Raw genomic sequence first — 13,960 nt, forward strand, 5'->3', positions numbered from 1 at the left:
AGTTAGCAGGTTAGAACCCACTCGGAAGTGAAGCACCAGCAACAGATGAAACGAATTAGGCAGCATCTAAGAGGAAGCCGGAGGCAAATGGAATAAATTAATTTTTTTGGTTATTAGACTAATTAATTAATGGATAAGACGCTGGTCTATGAAACCAGAGATTCTGGGTTCCATCCGCAATATGGTCGTTTGTTCCAATTTCACCTTTCCTATTTTGTAATGGCTTCCGATCTTTCATCGATTGGAACAATGGTTTATACAAAATATCATTATGGGTAATCAATTTCAAGACTTTTGAAAGATTCTTGATGATGAGACCAGAGTCTCATTGGAGGAACAAGAAGTTGAGATAAACAAACTATGATTAGTCTTTTTTATTGTGAATTTTCTCCTCATATTTAGTCACATTTTTTTAACTTGAGTAGATGGTGAAGCTCAAATTTCCAATTAAGTATTTAATTTTTTTATTATTAAATTAAATATACCTTATTTTTTATTATTAGATTAAATATTTTTTCTCCCGTCAACTTTCTCCTAATACTTAGTTACATTATTTTTTTATTATTAGATTAAATATTTTTTCTCCCGTCAACTTTCTCCTAATACTTAGTTACATTATTTTTACTTGAGTAGATGGATCACATTGAAATTTAATTATATAGTTAATATTTAGTTACATAATTTTTATTTGAGTAGATGGTGAATCACATTGAAATTTAGTTATATAGTTATTTTTGTTTTAAGATTTTACACATTGTATATATAATTAGTTTTCTTATAAACTAGTTATAAAAGAATTTGCTACTAGAGGAAAAATCTCTCAAACAGAATGCGACTAAATTTTCTAGAAATATAACGAGTGCTACTTTGCCTCTACTCTTGTTTTGCTAGTTCAATTTTTTTTGGTAGCTTTGACAATCTCTCGTTGATCTAGTGATGGATATAGTGTGTATATTGGTTTTGAGGTAAAGAATGTATTCCATTTTCAATTAAGATAGTGATGCAAGTGCAATACACCTAAGGGGTTCATTTTTTAAATAAATAAGTGAGTATATTTTTTTGACAAAAAATATTATGAACTTTAGTAAAAATAAGTATCTGGAATAGATAATGTCAACATTATGTGCTTTCTCTTTAATGACATACAAACAGTACGGTTATTGATTTTTCTCAATAATTTCTATGTGCAAAATAATTACATTCAACAATATTGGCATCCATGGTGAGACTCAATGTTTTTTTAATTACATTCTTTGTAGGACTCAAGCAGTGAGAAGCATCAACATTTTGGTTACGGTTTTTTAATGACAGAGAAATGACAGAGAAAGGTTATTTCTTTTTCATAACGAGTGCTACTTTGCCTCTACTCTTGTTTTGCTAGTTCAATTTTTTTTTGGTAGCTTTGACAATCTCTCATTGATCTAGTGATGGATATAGTGTGTATATTGGTTTTGAGGTAAAGAATGTATTCCATTTTCAGTTAAGATAGTGATGCAAGTGCAATACACCTAAGGGGTTCATTTTTTAAATAAATAAGTGAGTATATTTTTTTGACAAAAAATATTATGTACTTTAGTAAAAATAAGTATCTGGAATAGATAATGTCAACAATATGTGCTTTCTCTTTAATGACATGCAAACAGTACGGTTATTGATTTTTCTCAGTAATTTCTATGTGCAAAATAATTACATTCAACAATATTGGCATCCATGGTGAGAGTCAATGTTTTTTTAATTACATTCTTTGTAGGACTCAAGCAGTGAGAAGCATCAACATTTTGGTTACGGTTTTTTAATGACAGAGAAAGGTTATTTCTTTTTCATAATAGCTTTTATGTGAGAAATAATTACATTCAACAATATCAACATTCAATGTGAGAGTCAATGTTTCTTTAATTACATTCTATGTATGATTCAAGTAGTGAGAAGCATCAACATTTTAATTAGAGTTTTTTGACATTGTTTTCTATTTCAACAAAGATTGAAACACATTAAGAATATAGTCAAAGAATTTCACAAATTATGAATTTAAATGATATTTACAAATATAAACCATTTAAAATTTCAACTATGGGTAACAAATTTACCTATGATATTATGTCTCCTAAATCCAACTCTTTATAAAAAAAATTAGGATTGCTTTCTTTCATGTGAATGGATTTTAAAACATGGAAATAAACTTTGTCAATGCACATGTTAAAAGTATTTACTCATTGTCCAAAAACAAATTCCATAAACATTTATTAATAGGTGTGAAATCATATTAACACACTAAAATTGTGATGATAGACACTTAATGATGTGAATGGATTTTAAAACATGGAAATGAACTTTTTCAATGCACATGTTAAAAGTATTTACTTATTGTCCAAAAAAATTTCCATAAACATCTATTAATAGGTGTGAAATTATATTAGCACACTAAAATTGTGATTATAGACACTCAATGTTGATTAAGAGAAGTATGGATTGTTTCTTCACCAATTTTTTTTCTTAAAATATAAATTAAATTAAATGTTAAATGTTAAAAATTTACAAATTGCTACAATTTTCATTAACTTTCAATATATATATTGAAATATCAAAAATCCGTCATCAAATGTAGTAATGAGTATATTCAATATTGATTTTCTTTTTCTAAATAAAAATTGTCATTCTTTTTTTCCAAAAAAAATAGTTGATGTAGAATTTCAGTCCCTAAATCCAAAATATGCATGAAGTAGCTCTTACATATAAGTTGTAGAAAATAAGATTATGATTTATTTTTTATTTTCTTTTTCTCTGAAAATAAAAATTGTCATTTTTTTTTTTTCCAAAAAAAATAGTTGATGTAGAATTTCAGTCCCTAAATCCAAAATATGCATGAAGTAGCTCTTACATATAAGTTGTAGAAAATAAGATTATGATTTATTTTTGTATGACATTAGAATGCAAAAGTATTATGATGTAATTTTTTTTTTTTAACAAATTCCAATTTATTATAAAACAATTACACTTTAGAAATTCAACCATAAAAGCACAAGGATAGTAGAGATCACAATGCACAAAGAAAACACATTTCCCTAAAAAATCTCACTTGGGAAAAACCCAACAACATTTAATGTAGTTAGTCAACTATGAGATTAAATTGTCCAACAAGTTATGGTCAAACTTGGTCAAAGAACTCTCTATAGTCAAGTCAAACTTTTGCCCTTCAATATTTGACCCCTTTATGCCTAGAATTTGGGCCTCCCTAGAATATGGCACCTGAAAACTTCCTAGAATTATTGCTTATGTGTGTTTGAATGGTGCCTTGATGAGGTCGAATGCTCTTTATATATTGTTTTGCCTTTGTGAATGGGTGTCTCTACATTGGGCCGACTTGACTTGAGGGAGGGTCAACTTGACTAGTTTGAAGCTAAAACTTCAAAATTCGAATTTTGAAATTTCCTTTTAAATCTAACATGAAGAACATGTCTCATGTTAATTCTTCAATGGACTAATCAATGAAAATGAATATTTTTAATTCAATATTCAAAATTTAAGTGCCATGGCTACACAAATTCAATATATATATAAAAAATCAATAGACTTTCATATCAATAACACCATTCTCTAGAGAAGACCTTGTGAATAATATAGTCCATGTATCCCATGTAGCATATGTTATAAAGACATTCCAAAACAATAGAAATCACATATATGTTCACTACAACTTAAAGAGAAATATGTTAGTTCTGATTATGGAAATAAAAACAAAAAGGTCCTCATTCTGCAAAAACGTACTCATGGAAATTAGATTTTCTCGGTCGCATGATAATTGTCATTGATGAAAGCAGAGTAGATGATCTTCTCAGGATGATATCTATGGCCAACTTTAGATAGAGCATCAACAATTCCATTATGTTGGAAAATATGAGTGAATGTCAACCCACCAAACAAGCCAATCATGTTTCTAATCATTTTCATCTAATAGGAAAACATAGGAGGATCAAAGGAAATCTTCTCCACATCCCATTAAATAATCTCTTTGGAGACACCAAATACATCAATCACCTTAATGGATAACCATTTAGTGCAACATAATACACCCCAGAGTGCAATGATCTCCACCTTGGTGTTGGAGCCCGCCCCACTATTCCAACAAAAATAAAAGTATTGACTAGACATTAAAATAATGTATGCCCCGCTATGACATATATTCATATTTGCAGCGCTGTCAAAAAACCCTTACGAGTATCTGCGCTAGATATCCACAAGTTTTGCAGACAAACTAGTATTCCATACTAGGCAGTTTATTGAGCCTTCCATACTAGTTTGTTTGTAAAATTCAATAAACTATCTGTAGTCCTGAAAAGGAAGAGACCCATATTGTGTTATCATTTTTATTTGGAGCTGCAACCAATGTTCTTTGAGGAAGTGAGCATAAGATTTTGATGGTTTCCTGTGTTAAAAATAACAACAAGAAATCCTAATTTAATTTGTCCTTGAATTAAATTAGGAATTAAATCGAAATTCTATTTTCATAGCAAATAGTTAACTAAGTTATTTTGACTTAGTTAGCTCAGAAAATTCAAGTTGGAAGTCTATCTAGAGTCATGTAGAGTGATTTCTAAAATTGAGGGGTCCAAGTTGAGTTCCTTTGAGTTGTAATGATTTAATTCAGATTAACTGATTTAAATTCAGTTAAACTAGTTCAAAGAGTTGAAGGAACTAGTAGGAGGTCTAGTAGTGGGGATAAAATTCAGTGCAGCTTTACAACTCCACCAATTAATAGCGCAGGCAGAGGAGGTCACCAGAGAGGAACACTAGCTACATGGCTCTGATGAGCGAGAGAGTAGAGATTGAGTCATCCTGTTTTGAGGAAGCAATGCAACAACTAGTTTGGGTTGATGACATGGCTAAGGAGTATGACTCAATTATCAACAACAATGTTTGGGAAGTGGTCCCAAGACTGACATACAAGTCATTGGTGAGTTCGACATGACTTTACAAGGTAAAACAAGCAGCTAATGGTAGTGTGGAGAAACAAAAGGCCAAGTTTGTGGTGAGATGATTCTCTTAGGTGGAGGGGATTGATTACGATGATACTTTTGCTCCAGTATCAAGGTACTCATCAATCGGATCCATTCTAGCACTGTCAGTGTAGATGGGATGGAAGATACATTAGATGGATGTAAAGACAACATTCCTCAACGACATGATTGAGGAAGAGGTGTATATTGAGCAGCATGAAGGATTTGAGACCTTCAACAGAGAGTCACATGTGTGTAGACTCAAGCGAGCGTTGTATGGACTGAAATAAGCACCTCGTCCTTGGTACACCAAGATCAATAGCTATTTCACCAGGATAGGCTTCACTAAAAGTGAAGCAGATGCGAACCTTTACCATATTGTGGTTGAAGGTAAATTGTTGATTATTGTTTTATATGTCGATGATTTGATTTTGACAGGTGATGATAAGTTGATCAAGTCTTGCAAAGAGGATCTTGCAAGAGAGTTCGAAATGAAGGACTTGGGGCTCATGCACTACTTTCTAGGGATAGAAGTATGGCAAGGAGATGAGGAAGTGTTTGTCTCTTATGGAAGGTATTCCAACGAGATACTGAAGAAGTTCCACATGGAGAGCAGTAAACCCATGGAGACTCCTCTAGCTGGTAACTGGAGGAAGGAGGATGCTACTTCAGGTGAAGTAGTGGAGGCTACTATTTATAGACAGCTTGTGGGTTCACTCATGTATTTAGTGAACACACGGGCATACATGTTTTATGCTGTTAACTAGCTTAGTCAGGCTATGGTTAAGCCTACCAAATTGTATTGGAAGGTAGCCAAACATGTGTTGAGATACCTCAAAGGCACCACTTAGTTTGGTCTTTGGTAGAGATGGATAGAGGGAGTGAAGCTTCAAGGCTTCACTGATGCAGATTGGGTAGGGAGTCCATCTGACATGAAGAGCACATCAGGGGGGATCTTGAGTATTGGGTCAACAATTGTTTCTTGGTACAAGAAGTAACAAATATCAATTGCACTCAGTTCAGCAGAAGAAAAGTACATGGATGTCAGTCAAGCATATTGTGAGGCTATCTAGATGAGGAAGATTCTAGTTGGTTTGTTTTGTCAACAGAGGGTTCCAACATTGATTTATTGTGACAATCAGAGTTGTATCAAACTCTCTAAGAATCTAGTTTTTCATGATCGGTCCAAGCATATTGATATTCAGTATCATCACCTTCGAGATTGTGTGTAGGGGAGAATCATGTTGCTGGAGTACATTCCCACAGAGGAGCGGGATGCATATATTTTGACAAAGACATTGTCAAGATGAAAATTTGAGTTTCATGGAGGCATGATCAAGGTAGCAGATACTCCCTTTCTTGTTGAGAGGGAGTGTTAAAAATAGTAACAAGAAATCCTAATTTAATTTGTCCTTGAATTAAATTAGGAATTAAATCTAAATTCTATTCTCATATCAACTTGTAATAGTTAACTATGTTTTTTTTTTTTTTTTTCTAGTTAAGACTAACCTAAGTACCCACGGGGGATTTGAACCGGTGACCTATCGCAAGGAGTGCCTTAACAGCGCACCCATTCACCGTCAATCCAAAGCCCCGTGGGCGTAATAGTTAACTATGTTAATTTGACTTAGTTGGCTCAATAAGTTCGAGTTTAAATTATATCTAGAGTCATGTAGAGTGATTCCTAAATTTTAGGGGCCTAAGTTGAGTTCTTTTGAGTTGTAATTATTTAATTTAGTTTAACTGAGTTAAATTAAGTTAAACTAGTTCAAACAGTTGGAGGAACTAGTAGGAGGTCTTGTACTGGGGATCAACTTTATTGCAGCTTCACTGATCCACCAGTTAACTGAAGATTCACTCATAAATAGCTCATGCATGTTATTTCAGAGGAAGACCTAGTTGAGATTAGAGTACAGGGAAAACAAACTATCAATTGTATAATTTTCTGAGTTGTACATATGGTTCATGCAATCAATAGAAGGCCTATGATAGATTGAAAAGTTGTGGTGAGGCATTTTCCCAATTAAATATGGGCTAGTTCTCTTGGGAATTGCACAAGGAAGCTAGGGATTGGCAGGCAGCAAAATTGGCTAAGTGTTGGCTTGAGCTGGTTTGTGAAGTAGAGAGATAGATTGTACTTGTGTAGGAATTGTTTGGGTTGAAAAAGTATTTTATTTTCTTCTCAAATCTTCTCCTTAATGCAATATATATATAGTCGAGGCTTTGAGCAGTTTCTTTCCCTAGAAAAATATTGTGTTATGTGCGATTGAAATTCTTCCTTTTCTTCTTAGTGTTTTCATCGATCAGTTTTGGTTTCCACTGATTAGTAGATTACATTATTGTCTTTTATTTTAGCATATCACATAAACTATTGAATCTACAAGTAAAAATATACATCCTACATTGCAAGACTTTCATATAGAGACTCAGCATGGTGGAAAGTTGTGTTTATTTCTCATGCAACCTCTCTCTCAACCTTGTTTTTAATGCCTGTAGCTTCTCCTTCATAACAGACTCCCTTTGTCTCAAATCACTCAATTCCTTTCTCATTTCAATGACTTTCTCCTCCATGAGGCCCACATATTCGACATTCTTGGATTTGGCAATTTGCATCCACCTATGGGTTCTGACCCCCTCTCTCTCCAGCTCATAGAGGACTGGGATTGCAAAATTTCCAGGGATAATCCTTCCTCCAATAAATTTGTAGTAGGACCCAAAGCTAGGCTGTGGATCAGGCTCTTGGAGCTCTTGGAGGTCCTTTCCAACTGACTTTGAGGTGGATTCTTCTTTTTGTAGTTCATTTTTCTCCTCCTGTAGCTTCCCATGTTCCTCCTATAGCGAACTCTTCCTCTCCTGTAGCAAACCTTATCTCTCCTATAGCTTCTCTTCTTCTGCTTGCTAAAAGGAAACCTGTATCCTGGGTTTCTTGAAGGTCACTGACCTAGTGGTGGGCCTACCCACATATGCTACACGTGACTTAGTTTTGGTTTTAGGAGAAGTGACCTCCTCAATATTTCCCTCACCGGGTCCTACATCTTCCTTTTTACTTGGTCATTCATCAATAATGATAGTGTCCCTTGTGGGAGTTTGTGATTTCCCTTGTCTAATTCTGGTGCTTGTCCTAGTTCTGAAATACAAGGGACCTTGTCTTGGTTTCCAACTATTGGGCTTGAAAGGTGTGCCCAATGTAGCCAATGTTTCAGCTTCGTCTTGTTCAGTGTCCCCTAGATATAGACTTGTTTGATGTGGTTGTTTCTCTACTTCTTGGGGTTTAGAAGTATACTTAGGGCTTACTTTTCCTTATACTTGTTTCTTCCCCTCTTCTCGTTTAATTTATGATTCTCTTTCCTCTGTCTTTGTTTCCTCCTCTTCCTCTTTTTTTCTTTCCTGTTCTTCTATTTTTGCTGCCTCTTCCTCTCTTTTTTCTCCTTCTTCTTCCTCTGTTTTTCCTTCTTTATCACCAGTGCTAGAGGCTGGGGTTTCTCAAGGTGTGATGGCTTGGGTTTTTATGAAAATTTCCCTATCTATGTCCACAAATTTAGTCCATAGAACAAGGTTCCTTAAGTGGCTCAAAACATCTATCACAATTAACTTGATGAGGCCATGGTGAGCTAAGTGTTAGTGCTTTCCTTCCCTCAATTGACTCATCTCCATGATTAGCTGTAGGACGAAATGGGGAACATTAAGTCTTTGAGGGAGAGGCGATTATGCCTTGAATCTCAACTCATGGAGCAATATGAAGTGGTAGGCATAAAGCACACTCAATCTTCCTTCACAAGATATATACGAATCAAGGGTCTTCTTTAAGATATTTGGTGCTAGAAACTCCATGTTTATTGCTTTTGGTGCTATAAACTCCATGTTTATTGCTTTGATTTCTAAAGTATCATTGGAAAAATCCTTTATGGATTATAGGCGAATTTCACTGTGCAATATTTCCTACAAAATGATCTCGGATTAGTGCAATGTCGCTAAAGGATACCCTGTCAAAATATATTGCACCAGAACAATTTGGGTTCTTAAAAAAACGAAAAATACAAGATGTAGTGGTGATTGCACATAAATCTATGCACTCCATTTAGGTGAAAAAGAAGAATGCTTTATTATTAAAATTAGACCTGATTAAAGCTTATGAATGTGTTGACTTGTGTTTTCTACAAGTGATCCTACACAAGATTAGTCTCTGGGTGGAGATAGTCAATTGGATTACGGCTTGTATCACCTTTGTAAACTTTGTAGTATTGATTAGTGGGGTGCCTTCTTGGATTTTCAAGGCCTCTAGGGGTTTGAGACAAGGATTTTCTTTATCCCCTCTTTTATTTTTACTAGTTATTGATGGGATGAGCATAATGATTTCTGAGGCTCATCTCTAGGGTTATTTCTTGGGGTTGCAGATCACCAAAAATATTTCCATCACACACTTAATTTTTGTGGATGATCTCTTATTTCTTGGGAAGGCTTCTGCTGGGGAATGGAAATATTTATACCAGATTATCTCTTCTTTTGGTCATGCCTTTGGATTTTATACAATCCATGTAAAATCTATGTTAATCGATGCAACATTGGAGCTGAACATTGTTGATATATTTGTTGTCGAGGTAGTCCCAATAGATTTGGTATTCAAATACATCGATTTCCATCTGAAATCAAATAATTATGGCAATAGAGACTGGGGTTGGCTAATTGAATTTTTTGATTGGAGATTATCAAATTGGTCTCTAAAGTGGTGGACACTAAGTGGCAAGTTGATTCCAGTTCATTCGGTCTTGTAGAGTATCATTTCTTATTAGATGCATCTATATTTATTGCCTCGCAATATCATCAAGTGGATTAATTCTATTATTTCTAATTTTATCTAGGTTGGTTCCAACATCGTAAAAAAAAATCATATGGTTCAGTTGGAAGATATATCCAAGATGAAAGAGGATGGTGGATAGGGTATAATTAATATTGAGAAGTTTAGTTGGGCTTTGGGGGTGAAGAGCATAGGGCATGCATTATGCAAAAATGGCATTTGAAAACGTATTATAAAGGAGATATATCAAAGGAATATGTCGATAACTGAGTGGATAAAGGCAGAGGCTCGAGCACCTTGCTCAGTTTCATACGTATGGAATGGTTTGATGAAAATTAAACATTGGTTGATTGGGAACTTAAGATGGGAGATTGAATCAGGCACACTGTTGGAGATTGGGCTGGAATATCCCGTTCGAGGATTCAATGCTGATCATACATTGCCTATAACACTCATTTGACATATCCATAATACGGGAATATATTATTTAAATCATATCCAAGTGGCATATGATCCTATTTTTCAATATCCATCCTGGGTATGCTCTCAAGATTTTGGTCTTTTTGGGGAAATGGTTCTGTGTTGGTACATGTACATACAGAACTTATCTATGGAGGGTATGATCATATTAAGGGATAAGGAAGACATTTTCACGTGGGATAGCAAGATTGAATAGGGGTTGATCTTTGTAAAGGAGGCTTATAGGTATATCACGCATGTTCAATAGTGTCCTATAGATTGCGGGTGGTTTAGAAAATATTGGGATTGGAAACTTCCTCTAAAGCTAAAATGTTTTGGTTGGCCAGTCAGGCGAAATAAATATTAACCTGAGATAATTTATGTCATAGGGTTTTATTGGACTGGGCAGGTGTGTATTATGTAGGGTTGCACTTGAGGGCATGACACATCTTATTGCTAAATTGTCCATTTGCGGTATCCATATGGATTGTAGTGTTGAAAATTTTAAATATATTTGTTGGTTGCAATACAACATTTGTGGATTCTTGTATTTATGACTATAAGATGGGCTACAATGACCATCTATCTCTTACTCTCTATCTTATGTCGGACATTTGGAGGTGTAGAGATGCGTTTTTAAAAATATTTCACTGGACGTAAAGTGAATATGCATTATGATTTGTTCATACTTCAATGTGAATGGATCTGTGGCCAAAAAGGGACCACTGAGATGCATCAAACTTATGGATATCTAGTGAAAATGATCAGAAGGGTTTTTCGATAGTGATGCAAATATGAATATATATCGCAGCGGGGCATACATTGTTTTAAAGTCTAGTCAATACTTTTATTTTTGTTGGAATATTGTGGCAGGCTCCAACGCTAGGGCGGAGATCATTGCACTCTAGGGTGTATTATATTGCACTAAATGGTTATCCATTAAGTTGATTGACATATTTGGTGATGCCAAAGTGATTATTGAATGGATTGCAGAGAATATTCCCTTTGATCCTCCTATGTTTTCCTATTAGATGAAAAGGATTAGGAAGATGATTGGTTTGTTTGGTGCGTTGACATTCACCCATATTTTCCAAGAACATAATGGAATTGTTGATGCTCTATCTAAAGTTGGCCATAGATAACATCCTGAGAAGATCATCTACTCTACTTTCATCAATGACAATTATCATGTGACTGGGAAAATCCACTTTCCATGAGTACGTTTTTGCAAAATGAGGACCTTTTTGTTTTTATTTCCATAATCAGAACTAACTATTTCACTTTAAGTTGTAGTGAACATATATGTAATTTCTATTATTTTGGAATGTCTTTATAACATATGCTACATGGGATACGTGGACTATATTATTAACAAGGTCTTCTCTAGAGAATGGTGTTATTGATATGAAAGTCTATTGGTTTTTTTTATATATATATTGAATTTGTGTAGCTATGGTCACCTAAATTTTGAATATTGAATTAAAAATATTCATTTTCATTGATTAGTTCTTGGAAGAATTAATATGAGACATGTTCTTCATGTTAGATTTGACAGAGAATTTCAAAATTCTAATTTTGAATTTTTAGCTTCAAACTAGTCAAGTCGACCGTCCCTCAAGTCAAGTCGACCCCAGTGTAGAGACACCTTGCAAAGGCAGAACAATATATAAAGATCATTCGACCTCATCAAGGCATAATTCAACCACACATAAGCAAGAATTCTAGGAAGTTTTCCGGTGGCATATTCTGGGAATGCCCAAATTCTAGGCATATCATGGGAGGCCAAAATTCGACCTAGGCAAATAAAAAATGGTCAAATATTGAAGGGAAAAATTTTGACTTGAGTAGAGAGTTCTTTGACCAAGTTTGACCATAACTTGTTGGACAATTTAATCTCATAGTTGACTAACTACATTAAAAGGGTCAAATATTGAAGGGCACAATTTTGACTTGAGTAGAGAGTTCTTTGACCAAGTTTGACCATAACTTGTTGGACAATTTAATCTCATAGTTGACTAACTACATTAAAAAATTATCGAAGGAAAAAGTTGTTGGGTTTTTCCCCAAATGGTTTTTTTAGGGTAAATGTGTTTTCTTTGTGCATTGTGGTCTCTACTATCCTTGTGTTTTTATGGTTGAATTTCTAAAGTGTAATTATTTAATAATAAACTGGAATTTGTTAAAAGTTGTTGGGTTTTCCAAATGGCTTTTTTAGGGTAAATGTGTTTTCTTTGTGCATTATGGTCTACATCATAATACTTTTGTATTCTAATGTCATACAAAAATAAATCATAATCTTATTTTCTACAACTTATATGTAACAACTACTTCATGCATATTTTGGATTTAGGGACTGAAATTCTACATCAACTACTTTTTTTGGAAAAAAAGAATGACAATTTTTATTTTAGAGAAAAAATTAGATATTGAATATACTCATTACTACATTTGATTATGGATTTTTGATATTTCAATATATATATATATTGAAAGTTAATGAAAATTGTAGCAATTTGTAAATTTTTACTGGTTATTGTGATTATTTTATTTTATTTAATTTTTTCCCTTTACAAATTTCACTTAATTGATATTTCAAGAAAAACATTAGTTAAGAGACATTTAATACATCTCTTAATAAACATTCAATGTTTATAATCACAATTTTAGCATTTAATTTAATTTAATTTTTTCCCTTGACAAATTTCACTTAATTGATATTTTAAGAAAAACGCTAGTTAAAAAACAATTAATACTTCTCTTAAACAACATTGAGTGTCTATAATCACAATTTTATTGTGCTAATATGATACACCTATTAATAGATGTTTATGGAATTTTTTTTGGGCAATGAGTAAATACTTTTAACATGTGGGTTGAAAAAGTTCATTTCCATGTTTTAAAATCCATTCACGTCATTCAGTGTCTATAATCACAATTTTAGTGTGCTAATATGATTTCACACCTATTAATAGATGTTTATGGATTTTTTTTTTGGACAATGAGTAAATACTTTTAACATGTGCGTTGACAAATTTCATTCCATGTTTTAAAATCCATTCACATGAAAGAAAGAAATCCTAATTTTTTTATAAAGAGTTGGATTTAGGAGACATAATATTATAGGTAAATTTTGTTACCCATAGTCGAAATTTTAAGTGTTTTAAATTTTTAAATATCATTTAAATTCAGAATTTGTGAAATTCTTTGACTGTATTCTTAATGTGTTTCAATCTTTGGTGAAATAGAAAACAATGTCAAATAACCCAAATTAAAATGTTGATGCTTCTCACTACTTGAGTCATACATAGAATGTAATTAAAGAAACAATGACTCTCACATTGAATGTTAATATTGTTGAATGTAATTATTTCGCAAATAAAAGCTATTGTGAAAAAGCAATAACCTTTCTCTGTCATTAAAAAACCGTAATCAAAGTGTTGATGCTTCTCACTGCTTGTGTCCTACAGAGAATGTAATTAAAAAAACATTGACTCTCACCATGGATGCCAATATTGTTGAGTGTAATTATTTTGCACGTAGAAATTCTTGAGAAAAATCAATAACCATACTTTTTGCATGTCGTTAAAGAGAAAGCACATAATGTTGACATTGTCTATTCCAGATATTTATTTTTACGAATGTTCCTAATATTTTTTTGTCAAAAAAATATACTCAATATTTTAGTTTGAAAAATGAACTCGTTAAGTGTTTG

Source organism: Pinus tabuliformis, chromosome 6 (assembly GCF_031772625.1).
Source record: "Pinus tabuliformis cultivar Carrire ecotype Pingquan chromosome 6, CPIR1, whole genome shotgun sequence".
Lineage (NCBI taxonomy): Eukaryota > Viridiplantae > Streptophyta > Pinopsida > Pinales > Pinaceae > Pinus > Pinus tabuliformis.